This window comes from Myotis myotis, unplaced genomic scaffold (genome assembly GCF_014108235.1).
Source record: "Myotis myotis isolate mMyoMyo1 unplaced genomic scaffold, mMyoMyo1.p scaffold_m19_p_6, whole genome shotgun sequence".
Taxonomy (NCBI): Eukaryota; Metazoa; Chordata; class Mammalia; order Chiroptera; family Vespertilionidae; genus Myotis; species Myotis myotis.
In genome coordinates this window covers 16,805,893-16,821,250 of record NW_023416368.1, presented here as the reverse complement: position 1 = coordinate 16,821,250, position 15,358 = coordinate 16,805,893, and the positions used below count along the sequence as shown (strand labels likewise).

At 39.7% G+C, this 15,358-nt stretch overlaps 1 protein-coding gene across 1 annotated transcript in view; it reads left to right on the top strand.

Moving 5' to 3' along the window:
• Positions 1-1,293: 1,293 nt before the first annotated feature.
• The window catches only part of SGCD (sarcoglycan delta), a 316,705-nt gene continuing 302,640 nt past the window's right edge, over positions 1,294-15,358 (top strand). The window contains exons 1-2 of the mRNA XM_036313037.1: positions 1,294-1,365; positions 2,174-2,282. The gene's annotated coding sequence lies outside the window, so the exon portion shown is untranslated. The remainder of the gene's footprint in view (positions 1,366-2,173; positions 2,283-15,358) is intronic.

The following is a 15,358-nucleotide window of genomic DNA, read 5'->3' as shown; positions in this document are numbered from 1 at the left end:
AGAACATAAGGCATAGTCATTCATATTCTCTCTCTCTCTCTCTCTCTCTCTCTCTCTCTCTCTCTCTCTCTCTCTCCCCCCCCCCCATGGTGTCTTTTCTTTATAGGGGGGCTCGACACCTATTAGATTTGTCCACTTTATTTTAAAAGATACCTTGGTCTCAGATGCAGATCAAAATTATGAAAGAATTCTGTGACAGTATTTATTTGATTTTATAAAAAGCTTTTATTTTCTAAGCTTCCACCAAGGTTTTCAACTTTTCATCTGGGAAAATAAGCTTCTTCAGATAAAGTTTTGAATGATGTGGTAGTTTGGCACTAAGCATCAGTTTCCCCTCTTTCTACTACACCCTTCATCACTGCAGAGGGTGGGGGGAGGGAGTTAAATACTACGTTTCCCAGATCCTCATGCACCCCCGTATTTTTTTAAGCAAATAAGAGCAGTTTTAGAATTGTCTCTGTGGTAGTTTGTGTGGATTTACTATTCCATACATATTTGCCATGCTCCAATTTTGAACCCCATGGTGTTTGGGCACAAAGTCTCTGCCTCATGGCTTGTATTTCAGCATTGGAAATGGGCCATAAGTCCACTTAAAATGTATAATAGATGTGTGTAAATAATAAAATGTATGCAATGTCAGGTACAATCTTTGATGTGTAAAATTAATATAGCTTTGTAGCAGCTTTCCAAGGTCATATGCCAAAATTCATATGCCATTCCTCTATGATTTCAGATTTTTGTTATTAATCCAAAAGCAATGAACATCCTTGTAGTTGTCCCTTTTCTCCCAGGTGCAAAATATATTGTTGTGGGAGAACTTTGTAAAGTTCCAAAATAATGGGTCGTATTATTTTTAAGAAACAAACACCTTACAGTTGTTTGGCCTTATGAAATGTTAGGCCCTGCCAGGCTGTGAGAATTCTCTAATTCTAAGATTTAACATGTTTAAGGATTTCAGGCCAGAGGGCAAGGGAATGGAGAGGGAGACGGGTTGTCATGCTAGGCTGGCCTGGGAACCTCACCTGCCCATCTACCTCCGGACAGTGTTTTTACTGGGTTCTAAAAACCCTCCCTTCCCTCCTGACACCTTCCCTGTCTCTTCCTCATTCCCTCTTCTTGCTGTTATTAATGGCAAGCTGGCTGCAGTATAAGCAGTGTTATTGTTACCTCTGTTGGCCTTGTCATATTTTATTCCCAGCCTGAGGTTTTGCCAGTTGTTAGCAGCTAACAGGTATAAAAATAGCCCACTTGTTGTAATGAAGGACATAAAAATGCAAAGAGGGTTGTGGGCTCTCTGAGCTGGCCTGCTTACCTTCGCGGGACTTGCTGCAGAGTATTGATTGGCCACAGCATAATAAAACTCTGGTGAGTAACAAAAGGACAGAAGAGACTTCTTGGGTGACAAACGATAGATCAGCTTCACGCTTTGAAGAGGTGGGAATACCCTGCCTGGTTTTGCAATCAAGCTCTCCTTTATTCCCCTGCCTCTGCCTTTATTTTTTCCCCTTTGAGATAATTAGGTGGTTTTAACCTCAGAGAGGGATGCTTAGATTTCTAGGCAAGCTTGTTTTTTCTGTTATGCTTGGGAGATGTAAGGATGATGGAGGGACCATTGATTATTCCCATCCCCTAACGTTTGTATCTCACTTGTGCTGTGGATGAAGCACTGTGGTGTCACCAGACACAAACAAGACAAATGTGCTCCCTGACCGTATGGAGCTTAGAGTTGGATCTGTGAGCCAGGTGTTATGCATACAGTAGTTTAAGCAGCAAATAAAGCATTGGACTGGGGTCTATGTTGTGAAGGAAAATAATAGGTTGGTATAAGAGAGTTGAAAAAGAGGGGGAAAGCATCAGATGAGCATGTCCGGGAAGGTGATGCTGGAGCTGAAACTTGAAGGTGAGGAACAGTCATGTGCAGAGTGGACGTGAAAACATTCCGGCAGAGGGAACAGTATGGGTCACAGGCCGGAGATGGGAGACAGACTTCAAGGCCATCATGACCGAGGCATAGTGAGCGAGAGGAAAAGTGGCAGCAAATACTGTGGTTGGGCAGAGACTGGTCACTAATTCTGAGGTAAGAGCCGTGGGCTCATTCCAAAGCATTGGGATGTTATTGGGGTGTTTTAGGCACAAACGAGACTAATGTGATTGGAATGACATGTTTTTCAAGGCTCCTCTGGCTGCTCTTGCGATTGTATAAATTGGAGAGGGATAAGCATGGAAACGAGGAGCTACTCTGGAAGTCTTCACCTCGCAACGGATGGCGAGGGCTCAACCTGGTAAGGAGTTAAAGGGCATGGAAACAAAGAGGGTCAAAATACATTTTTCTTTTTTCTTTTTAAATATATTTTATTGATTCTTTACAGAGAGGAAGGGAGAGGGATAGAGAGTTAGAAACATCGATGAGAGAGAGACATTGATCAGCTGCCTCCTGCACACCCCCAACTGGGGATGTGCCTGCATCCAAGGTACATGCCCTTGACTGGAATCGAACCTGGGACCCTTCAGTCTGCAGGCCAATGCTCTATCCACTGAGCCAAACCAGTCAGGGCCAAAATACATTTTTCTCCAAGAAGAAGCAAGGAGACATGGTGATGGATTAGGAGTTAGGAGTGAATAAGAGGGAGACCTTGTGAGATGTGGAATGTGAATTACTTACTCCTGTGAGGTCATTCTTGATGCAGATTTTGTGACCATTTCACAAGCACCGTCCACACATGTCCTCTGTTGCTTTTCTAACCACAGAACAATCTAACATGGTTCACGTTTCAAAAGTTAGCAGTGACTGGCCCCAACATTCACTCCAGTGCTCCCTTCTATCGTCAGTGACTTGCCTTTGATCTTTCTTTTGCATTTGGACAAATGGCTTGCTAGGGCAGAGACTGTGTTTCCGTTTTGAAGACTAGGAACAATGTCTGTTCTATGTGTAAATGATACCAGTGGTTTTCAAACCACAAGCTGTGGTGATTTTTGTCCTTGAGGGGACATTTGGCACTGCCTGGAGTTGATTATCTCAACTGAGGAAGTGCTACAGGCATTTAGTGGGCAGAGTCCCAGGATGCTGCTCTAGTCTACATCCTACCACACTCACTGCACAGCCCCCACAACAAACAATTATCCAGTCCAGAATGTCAGTAATGCCCAGGTTGAGAGGCCCTGAACAAGAAGGATGTTTACTGACTTGGGGTTCTGCATGTAGCTATAGTGGGTTTAACCTGGATCAGTGATTATAGCCCCTTACAGGCAGCACAAGAAACATAAAGGGGCCTGGCTGGCATGGCTTAGTGGTTGAGCATCCACCTATGAACCAGGAGGTCATGGTTCAATTCCCAGTGAGGACACATTCCCAGGTTGCAGGCTGGATCCTCAATAGGGGGAGTGCCGGAGACAGCCGATCAATGATTCTCCTCATCATTGATGTTTCTATCTCTCTCTTCCTCTCCCTTCCTCTCTGAAGTAAAATATGTATATGTATATTTTTTTAAAGAAACATAAGGGGTCCTAAGTTCTTTTAAATATTCAGAAACCTGCAACATTGTCCAGAGTGTTGGGTTCTATAGCCTTTATAAGACAAGATGGGGCAAAAGTAGATTTACAGTTGTCTGTATGGAAAATAATACAATACTAATAAACAATAATACATGAATAAACTGTGTTTTGCATACACACAGTTGTAAACCTACTTTTCCCTACTTGATATAAATAAAAATTACATGTGGGAAATCAAATATAAAGCTGTAGACTCTATTAATGAAAATGTAAATATTTAATTAGTAGCTTCTATTTCAAATTTAGATCATGTTATTAGCAAATTTAATGCTTAGAGCATATACCCAACAAATATTTCTTCAAGTTCCTCCCAAATTAAATCTTTACTCTTCCCATACTTGTTAACATGACATCATAAGAAATACTTCCCTAGAAAAACCCAATGATTAAATGGAAAAATATATAAATAGACAGTTCATAAAACCAACAAACATGAAAAATTTATTCAAGAGCTTCAATAATAGATGCAAAATCAACCAGTTTTTGCATATCAAATTTACCTACATTTTCATAAAAACAAAAATATCTAGGGAGTAAGGAAGAATGCTGTGGGCAGCGTTTACTTCTCATATCCACCCGAGTTCATTCCTCTTTGCCTTGAAAACAACAGTGGTTGTGTAAAGTGTTGGAACGCTGCAAGTAACCTTGAGTTTTTTCATGAACAAGGACTCTTCCATGCTATTTCAAAGTCATCTTATTAATGGGGAAAACAGAGACAAAAGCGATGAGAGTATTACTTCCTATATTAGTTCCCCTACAGATGGGGATCTCCAAGAAGCTACAAAGAAGAGAATGTCGCTACACATTCAGGAAAAAATGATGACCCCAGATATGAGGAAGTCATGATGGCCATCTCACTAATAATCCACATAGGAATCCACTGCTCTGTGGACATGGTTGGAGTCTAACTTATATACTAATGAGCTGGAGTCTAACTTATATACTAATGCATTAGGAAATAATGCATCATCTAGTCCTTCCTCCCTCCCAGTGAAATGCCACATGGACCAGTATGTACCAACTTCAGCAGTCTGCATTTTTGTTCCTGTTTTCATGATAATGGGGAAAAAAGACACACATTGGCCAACAACTGGCAACAGCGTTGTGCCCCCAGTTTGGGATTCTGAGAACTGTTCATCCAACAGATTGGTTTTCCCACAGCATTGCATTAATAGGCATCCAAATGCCATTATCACTGGAAACCCATGGAGTGTGTTTGATTTGGGAATACGAGCCCATGCATAACAATGTGCAATTACAACAGAAACTTTTAAAAAATATTTGTTTGCCGTTCAAGCTGGAAAGGGCCAGGCAGTTTTAGGAATTCTTCCTGAGCTGCAGAGATTTCTGAGTATTTTATATTTCAGAAGACCTCATCATGGCATTTTTGGTTCCTGATTTTCCAGTTGATGTTTATTCGCTCTAATGGGAAGCCAGGTTTGGGGAAGCGTTGCTTCTCTCTGGGCTCTGCAATTATGTCCGGCAGAGAAGAAACCGTTTTAATGCTCCACTGGCTATTTACAGTTGGATGGTATTTTTCTTGTTTGGGGGTTGAAGTTGCCCTGGTGTTCTGTTTTAAAATCAATCGTAGATACATTTACAGAGTTAGTACAAGCATAGGCAATCCACAGAGGGGGCACGTCTCAAGGTTGGGAAATGAATTAAGAATACAATCCCTGCCAATAATATTTCAGACCCAATCTGCTCCACCCTTTTCCCCATTTATGCAGAGAAATTTGTACTGTGAATGTTTCCCTGCTGCATTGTATTAATTGGAATTAAATGTCACTTTTAGAGCAAACCCATAGAGTGAGGTTGTTTAATTAGTAGGCAGTTCCCAGAATTAAGGACACAGGTGTTAGTGAAACTCAGTATAGTGTTGTTACAAAGAGATTTTAACCAATTAACTTACATCTATTCAGCATTCAGCAGAAATTTTTTTTTTAAGATTTGTTGTTGAAAGTATTACATATATCCCCTTTTTTCCACATTGACCTCTCCCACCACCCTCCCCCCACCAAGGCCTTCACCACACCACTATCTGAGAAAGATAAGCATCACATGATCTCACTCTTGTGTGAAATCTAATGAACAACATAAACTGATGAACAAAAATAGACCCAGAGACATAGGAACTTCAGCAGAAATTTTTTGAGTGCATACAAAAGAAAGTGCATCTGGACACTGGGTAATGCTGATAAGATACAAATGCAAGGGAGAGGGGAGGAGCTTGCATGTTGGTATTTTGGAGTGCTACATTTAGAAATATATGTTGAGTTCTCATTCCAGCACATTCATTTAGAGAATGGGTTTATTTTTTACTTATTTTTTTAATTTTATTTTTCAATGATAGTTGCCATTCAATATTATATTAATTTCACATATACAGCATAGTGATCATACACTCATATAAATGGATGATGTGACCATAGTTTAGGTCATATTCCCAATATAAACCAATCTTTAAGAAAGAGATTACGCTGATAGGCTGGTTCTGGGCCATGTGACCATTTCTGGCACCAAGGGGGTGGAGTCAGCCCCATTCAAACCAAGTGAATTAGAAACCTGGAAGGGCTGGGTCTACAAGTAAAATGAAGGATTCTCCTATAAGATGGAGGTGGAAAGAGTAGTTGGAAGGCAAAAGCAATAGGCATCCAATACACTTTGACTTTCTCATCATGGTTTTGCTTTCTGAACAACGTAGTAGAGCTATTATAGTGTCTGTATGATCTACATAGGGGAAAAACTGTTTATGTTCTTATGGAACATATAGTCCCCCAAATCTCTGGAATATGGTAGGGACTAAAATTTTAAAAATGAGTAAGTAAATAAGTGAATGGCTTAGATACATGACTGTGGCTTCCCAGATTAAATAATATTTTCTACCATTGCTAGTACAAAGAAAATTATAAAGCAGCTGTGTGTACTTAAGTGCTTCCATAGAATGAACAAAGAAAAGTGACTCAATTAGTTGTAATATAGTTGGGTACTATTAGCCACTTAATTGAATAATTACTAGTTTGGGCCAAGGGTTGTTTTTATCCTTTACTTTGATTCTTGATGTCTGGTTTATATGCATTCTTTAAAAATTTTTTTTTTAAGGTTGGAAATAGGTATACTTTGTATCTATCCACACTGTCTGAGACATTCAGTTGAATATTTATAATTAAAAATCCTATATAATAAAAGGGTAATATGCAAATTGACCAAATGGTAGAGCGACTGGTCACTATAACATGCACTGACCACCAAGGGGCAGACACTCAATGTAGGACCTGCTTCCTGGTGGTCAGTGTACTCCCACAGGGGGAGTGCTGCTCAGCAGCCAGAAGCCGGGCTCATGGCTGGTGAGCACAGTGGCAGTGGCAGGAGCCTCTCCTGCCTCCACAACAGCACTAAGGATGTCCAGCTGATGGCTTAGGTCCGCTCCTTAAGCCATCAGCTGGACATCCCCTGAGGGATCCCAGACGGTAAGAGGGCACAGGCCAGGCTGAGGGACCCCCCCCCCCACACCCCACCCCAAGTGCATGAATTTCGTGCACCAGGCCTCTAGTATTTCAATAAAAGTATTATCCAACTGGTAAATATCTTAAGTAAGGAAAATATATTACTTTGAAGATTTCTGTACATGATATTATTGTCTGTTTTTAGCTCATTAATTGTACTTCAAAAATTATTCTGGGTGATTAAATTATGTTGCTGGAAAGATTAAAAGGAACACTTTGCATTATGCCCAATAACAGCCTTTGCAGATTTATATGTCCCTTAAATTATTCCCTAGAGAACTTTGTTTATAACAGGGACATATTACTTATTAGAAGCAACTTCACCCATGTTGGTCATAGGGGAGGGTGGTTAGTGTTTATCCATGGACATGTAACCCATTAAAGAGAAGGTGATCAGTATTGCTCCTGAGGAAAGAGCCACATAAGCATTTTATTGATGAATATTATTTGGAAACTCAAAACCTAAGTCATATTTCAGTCCCAGCCAGAAGCTTATCCATACGTCTTCTGCCCTCTTTCATATTTGTTGATACTTTCTTGTCCTGTCATCTATTCTTCCTACTATTTTTTTGTTAGCATTTACCATGAGACAGAAATTGTATCCAGCATTTTAGTACATTATGTCCTTCTGTTGTGATATCTGCTTATCTTTCCCTGTGTTGATTACTACTGATTGCTCAGTACGTTTTTTTAAAGAAATAATTTCCCATTTTAACAAGTGTTTATTGTCCTAACTCAGTGATTCTCAAACTTGAGTGTGCACCAGAATCATGTGGAAGGGTTGTTAAAACAAGTAGTTGGGTTCCTCCCCAGAGTGTCTGATCCAGTAATCCCTGGATCCTGTATAAGTATTTGGATTGCTAACATGTTTTCAGTGATGTTGATGATGGAGGACCACACTGAGAAATACAGCTCAATCTCAAAGAAGTACTTGGTTATGATGAAAATCTGTTTGGTATTATGAGGAAAGAGTTAGATGTGGAATGAGTTCCACTTCAGTTCTTTCACTTAGGGAATAGATTGTTAATTTAACTATTATGAGCTTTGGTTTCCTGAATTGCTAATTTGTGTGTATGCATGCATAACTTCTTAGGGAATTTTGTAAGAAAGGATGTGAAATATTTTTGAGCTGATAGTATTTCAGCTCAGATGATTGAATGAGCATTTAGAGTGCTGACAGGGACAGGCAGTGGGTGTCAGTTGGGGAGGGAGGTTAAGCAGAATGGTCCTTTCTCCTCCATTTATTTATTCAGCAAATACTTATCAGTCACTCAATAGGTGCTAGTGGAGAGAGACAGCAGTGAGGAAAAGAGATACAAAATCCATGCCTTTGTGAAGTTTACATTCTAGAAGAAAATTACAACAAAGAAGGTAAACACAGCACATTCTGAGGTGAAAAGTGAAATGAAAAATAACGTAGAGGGGGTGTGGCCATAGGTGTATAAAGAAAAACAATTTTAATTTACCTCTAGTACTTAGGTTTTTATAACAACTATAACAGCAGTTTTCAAACTGCTGTGCAAAATAATATTTTTTGGGGGGAGCTTGATTAAAATACAAATCCCCACACTTCACCTTCAGTTACTGCTGTGCAGCAGACCTGGCCTGGAGCCTGGGAGTTACCTATTTGACTGATAGGTGGTCCGAATGCCAGACTTCAAAGTCTCACTAAGCAATAGTGAACTAGAGGGTAGTAAGAAGGTTTAGACATATTGCTAGAAAGAGTAGAAAGAAGTGTGGGGAGGGACTGAAAAACACAAACAAGGAAAAAGTGAAGACTAAAACCTGTATGGGAGAGAGGTAGAGAAAAGCTGAGGCAAACTGGCCTGGTGGAAAGACTGTAGGTGGTGGTGTCCAAGGTACCCAGGTGTGATTTTTGGATTCTGTCTCTTTCTTACCAGCTAGGTGGCCTTGAACGTGTTACTTAGCCTCTTGGACCCTTAGTTGCACATCTGGACCATGAATGTATACACATACCACCAAAGTGTGTGTGTGCATGTTCTCTTTGTTGGTATTGTGTGCTTTTTAATCTTTTTGTTGAAAGTATTACATATGTCCCTCCCCCACCCCCCACCGATTGACCTCTTCTAACCCACCTCCACCACTCCAAGCACTGAATCTGGACCAGATATGATGGTGGGGGTGGTAGTCTTGATTTGCAGGCATATGAAGTTAAGTTAGAATAAATTCTCCAAACATTCCATGAGGATTAAGAGAACCTAAAAGCATAAAATCTGTACAGGGTGGATCTTGACACTCAGTTGTGTGCTTCAGAATGTCTTTTGAATGTAGCCACATGGCAGGGAAGTTGTCATGACAGGAAAAAGGATGGAAACAGTCACTGGCTAGAACTCCTGGGGGCTTTAGAGCCACTGAATTCGTGTTTGGTGAGTTGCTGTCTAAGACCTAAGGAAGCTAATAGTTCTGAGTCCATTACTGGGCATATAAAATATCTAACATAGTGGAACTCAAAGTTTGTACATGGTTCCCTTTGTACCATTAGGCCCACTTTCTGTTCCCAACTGGATCCCAGGATGTTAGAGAACATTTCTTTGCCCGCTGACATTAACGTTATTTAGCAGCCTTCATGGTTTTTCTTGCCTGTCCTAAGTGTTTATTTCTTTACAGTAACTGTTACATGGTACCCTGAAGAGCACGGTCATGTTCAGTGTTTGCCCAAAGGAGAACTAAAGAGGCTTTTTATTCCCGAGACTCGCTGCATCTCTAACATCGTAAAACACATAGAATGGTCATCTCAATGTGAGTGATTTCAGGGGACTGAGGATCAAAAGAAGTGCTCTTAGCTCTTTCCCACAAATGAGTAAAAGTTGCATTTGGATTTGATAATGAACACATCTTTAGCCTACGGTTTTCCCTGACATTTTTCAGGTATCTACATTTGCTCCAGGAAATTTCTTTCATGCTTTGATTCTGACTATACGACCATCACTCCCTGATTAAGTCTGTTCGATCTAGAAACTGGCCCCCTGGATTCCACTTTCTGGTCTTACACCGTATTTCCTTTACAGGATGTGTCTGTTTGTCCCATCTGTGCAGAAAGCCTTACAGACGATTCTTTCTCTTTTTTATTTTTGTCTTTATAGCCACCTAGTACAGGATTGGACACATTATTGGTGTAAGGTAATTACTTTATTAGATTGCATGAATTAAAACAGGCATTAGAGTTCTTATTAGCTCACCTTATTTCCTCTGCAGTGGAATTTTCCAAATTATGTTTTATAGAACATTAGTCCTAAAAAATGATCTGTTATGAAAGAGTCTCCCTCCTGGAGATTTACCATACACATAATACATGAAGCTCAGAAAAATCCAGAATTAAGGGTCCTATGTTACACCATATATTTACTGAACTTCCCAAAAGATTTTGACTAGGGATCCCCTTTCTATTGCATCATTTTATTTATTTATTTATTTAGTTAGTTAGTTAGTTAGTTTGTCATGAGAACTCCTTGGGAAACCCAACTCTATTACTCTTATTCTTTAACTCACTTCAAGCTTTTCAACATTAGCTGAAAAAGAAAGAAAAAAGAGCCCTAACCGGTTTGGCTCAGTGGATAGAGCTTCGGCCTGCGGACTGAAAGGTGCCAGATTCGATTTCGGTCAAGGGCATGTACCTTGGTTGCAGGCTCATCACCAGTAGGAAGTGTGCAGGAGGCAGCTGATTGATGTTTCTCTCTCATCAATGTTTCTGACTCTCTATCCCTCTCACTTCCTCTCTGTAAAAAGCAGTAAAATACATTAAAAAAGAAAAAAGGACTGGAAAGCACGATCTAACCTCATCGTTTTACTCAGTGGTATGCTAGAGCCAGCTCTTACTCATTGGTGGGACCAACTGAGCACATGCTTCTCAACTCCATGTTGACATCATGTAACGCACTGCCCACTCCCTCCCAGCCAGTTTGCCCACCCGTGGCTGCAAATGGATGTAAAGCATCAGGACCAGGTCACCGCTGGCTGAGGGTGTGGCTGACAAAAGAGTGCAGATCCTCCAATTCTGACTCAGGGCTGGTTCTTATTTCCCCAGCATTATTGATGCATCATTGGCAATAAATATTGTCTCTTTTAAGGTGCACTGCATGATGGTTTGATGTGCATTTACCCATGGGTTTTTCTGGGATATCCAGCATCATAGGCAGGTGAGGGAAGTTTACATTTGTTGTATGTCTGCATGTACCAAAGGCACTTGTGTAGGTCAAATAGTTTTATGGTGGGAAGGACACTAAGAAGTTAACATTCTTTCCACATTTTTCATGTGTAGACATTGCAGTCAGAAAGGGTTTGCTTATCCAAAAACATTCATGTAGTTCAAGCAAGGCCAGAGTTCCCAGATAAACAATAGCACCAGCGCTTTCCCTTGGACCACCTTAACATTTCCCAGCCCGGTGACCTTGAACAAGTCGCTTCTTTAAATATGAATTTCCTCATTGACATACTTAGAAGCAGATAATCCTAAACTACCACATAGAGATAATGTGAAACTCTAGTGAAACGTGTGCACAAATGCAGTTTGTAAATTACGAAGTGCTGTTAAATTACATTAGGCCATTACTCATATAAAATATTAAATTGTGACACCACTCTACTTGAATTTCATATTCATTAATAGGAATGAGAAGCAGGTTAGCATAGCAATTAAGGACACTGTCTTCCCCATTAGGCAGGCCTGAATTAATCCTATCTTTATCTCTTATCCACTTTGTGATACTAAACTTCTCTTGCCCTGGCCGGGTAGCTCAATTAGTTAGAGTGTCAACCCAAATATATCAAGGTTGTGGGTTTGATCCCTGGTCAGGGCACATACAAGACTCAACCAATGAATGCATTGATAAGTGGAACAACAAATCTCTCTCTCTCTAAAAAAAAAAAAAAATTAATTAATAAAAATAAATAAACCCCTCTGTGCTTTAGTTTTCTCACTTATAAAATGTAGATAACTCCAGGACCTAACTCATGGAGTTGTTCTAAAGATTAAATTATGCATGAAAAACACAACACACTGCCCAATGTAGAATTAACTCTTTAAAAAGTAATTGGAATTATGATATGTTGTTCATCTACACTAACTTGACTAGCCCTGTAAAGAAGTGTCTAAGCTCCCTTTACCCATAGACACTGATTAAGGGACCACTCTTATTATTCACTTTCAAGCTTGATTTCTTTTTTTTTAATATATTTTATTGATTTTTTACAGAGAGGAAGAGAGAGAGATAGAGAGTTAGAAACATCGATGAGAGAGAAACATCGATCAGCTGCCTCCTGCACATCCCCCACTGGGGAAGTGCCCACAACCCAGGTACCTGCCCTTGACCGGAATCGAACCCGGGACCTTTCAGTCCGCAGGCCGATGCTCTATCCACTGAGCCAAACCGGTTTCGGCGATTTCTTTTTTTGTTTTGTTTTGTTAAATTGAAGTATAATGGACATGTAGCATTGTATTAGTTGCAGGTGTACAACATACTCTATAATAATGAAAGCATAATATGCTAAATAAACCTGATGTCCAGAAGGAAGAAGCCAGGGCTGCAAGGGAATCCCTGGTCCAAGGTGCCTGCTGGAGGCTAGAGGGCAGCCCAGGTCCTAGTGCCAGAAGGAAGCCGATGCCGGCAGCCGGATGAGGGAAGGCCGACTCTTGCACGAATTTCATGCATTGGGCCTCTAGTGATTTAATATTTGTATATATTCTGAAATTGTCACCACAATAAATCTTGTTAACATCCATCACCATACATAGTTACAAAATTTTCTTTACAAAGCTTTAGGAGCTTAATTTCTTTTCAAAGCCCCTAATGATTTCTGTCTTCCAGCCCAGAGCTGTTTTCAGATTTCCGGCTTTCTTCTTCTCTCATCTCCTGCAAATCACAAACATGGTGGCAGGTGTAAAAAATTTCCCCTCATACTTTTCACATACCTGGATGTAAAATATACTTTCAAGTTCATGGCATTAAAAGTAAAAGGCTATTATATCAAAATAAAGTATGAAGTCTTGAAATGCCAATCAAAATCTCTCCAGAACCCCAAATACATTTATTCAAGATAGAAATGTTTTCTGTTTTGACTTAAACTCCTAAAAAGTGGGGACTATTTTATTATATTATGTCACTACAAACTCAAGCTTTACTTCATCCTTTACCGTGAGCTATTGCTGTAGCTCATCTAATAATAGAAATTTCAAGTGTTTCTGTAAAATAAAATATTGATATATGATAATATATTAGTGAGAGAGAAATGAAGTGGCTCAGCTCCCACGTCCTCTTATAAATTTGTTAAATGAACTGGTTAAAGAATTGACCCATTTCTCTAGCTATAAACCCTTGTCAATTTATTATTCTATATCCTAGGTCTGGAAATTAATAGATATCATAATGATTATTCATGGGCAAGTCTCTTTCCATGGAGTCATCCAGAATGTCTTTCATAACTTCAGCCTTAGAAAGCCGATTCTATCAGTTCAGCAAGAGAGTTGCTATCTCAATGGCAGACTCACCCTAACCAGCCTCATGAGATTGATGTCTATATTAGCAATGTCAATTTTAAACTTATAATTCAAAATAAGTGTTGCATTATAGATAGAGACAGGTACATCTTCTCTCCCTCTAGGAAGATCTACATAAGAAGTGGGAACATAATAAGATAGGTAATTAATGTATTTGAAGTCAAAACAAAAAGATGTAGATAAAAAGGATTCCTCGCCCTAGCCGGTTTGGCTCAGTGGAGAGAGCGTTGGCCTGAGGACTGAGGGGTCCTGGGTTCAATTCTGGTCAAGGGCACATGCCCGGGTTGCAGGCTCAATCCCTATAAGGGGGTGTGCAGGAGGCAGCAGATCAATGATTCTCTCTCATCATTGATATTTCTATCTTTCTCTCCCCCTCCCTTCCTCTCTGAAATCAATCCAAATATATTTTACAAAAGGGATTCTTTAATTACCATTAAGGTATCATTGTGAGTCAGTCCAATAGGGACAGCCTTGTCAGTGGTCCCAAAAGTCACTTAAAGTCTTCCTAAAAAAGATCATAAATGCCTGAGGCTAAGTACCCCATCTGTCCTACCCCTAGAATATTTCCAGTGCAGTCATTAAATAGGAATGTATATGGAGTTCTTTGGCTAAGACTCTACTTCAGAGCTTGAATGAACTTTCTTCCTTGTGTGGCTCTCCATTTTCCTATGTACCATAGATGACCTTTTGAAAGCCACATTCTTCCATTAGATATGCCAACATACCATAGAGTTAGAGGTGAGTCTGCTGATCAGAGAGCCCATCTGTCTTTTTCTGCGGATTTTGCATTTCTGTTCTCACCCATTTGGTGTTTATGCTTCTTCCTGCTTCCTGCTTTTGGGAGTGAGGAGCAAGGCATGTCACTGCAATCACTAAGTACACTTTACATGACGTTTATTTCTGTGAACCTATTACATCAACACTCCATGCTCTTCTCTTAAGATAGGATAGCAATGCACTTCAGCCAGATTGGCCCAGTCTCTCTTTTAATGGTTTCAGTTAAGTACCAGGCATGAAGCTGGTTTTTGCTATTGATTTTTTATGAGCTTCTTATATAGTTTGGGTATTAACTCTGTATCAGATATATGCTTTGCAAATATTTTCTTCCATTCTGTAGGTTGTCTTTTCATGTTGTTGATGGTTTCTTTTGCTGTGCAGAAGCTTTTTAAGTCTGTTGTAGTTCCACTGTTTATTTTTATTTTTTCTTGCTGGTGATTTTGGTGCTATAGCCATAAAATCATTTCCAGGACTAGATAAAGGGTATTTTCCCCTATATTTTCTTCTAGGAGTTTTATAGTTGTGGGTCTTCAATTTAAGACATTAAGCCATTTCAAGTTAATTTTTTTGTGTATAATCAAAGATAAGGGTTCAGTTTTATTTTTCTGCATGTGAGTATCCAGTTTTCCCTGTGCCATTTACTGAAGAGACTGCCCTTTCCCCACTGTGTATTCTTGGCATCGTTGTCAAAGATAAGTTAGGCGGGTTGATTTCTGGGCTCTCACTTCTATTCCATTAGTCTATGCATTTGTTTTCTGCTTGTACCATACTGTTTGATTATTATACTCTGTCATATAATTTGAAATCAGAAAATGTGATGCCTCCAATGTTGATCTGCTGTCTTGGGATCACTTTGGTTGTTCATAGTCTTCTGTGGCTTCAGAAAAATTTTAGGATTGTTTGTTCTACTTTAGTGAAAGTTGCCATTAGAATTTTAATAGGGATTGTATTAAATCTGTAGATTGCTTTGGGTAGTACGAACATTTTAACAATATAAATTCTTCTCAAC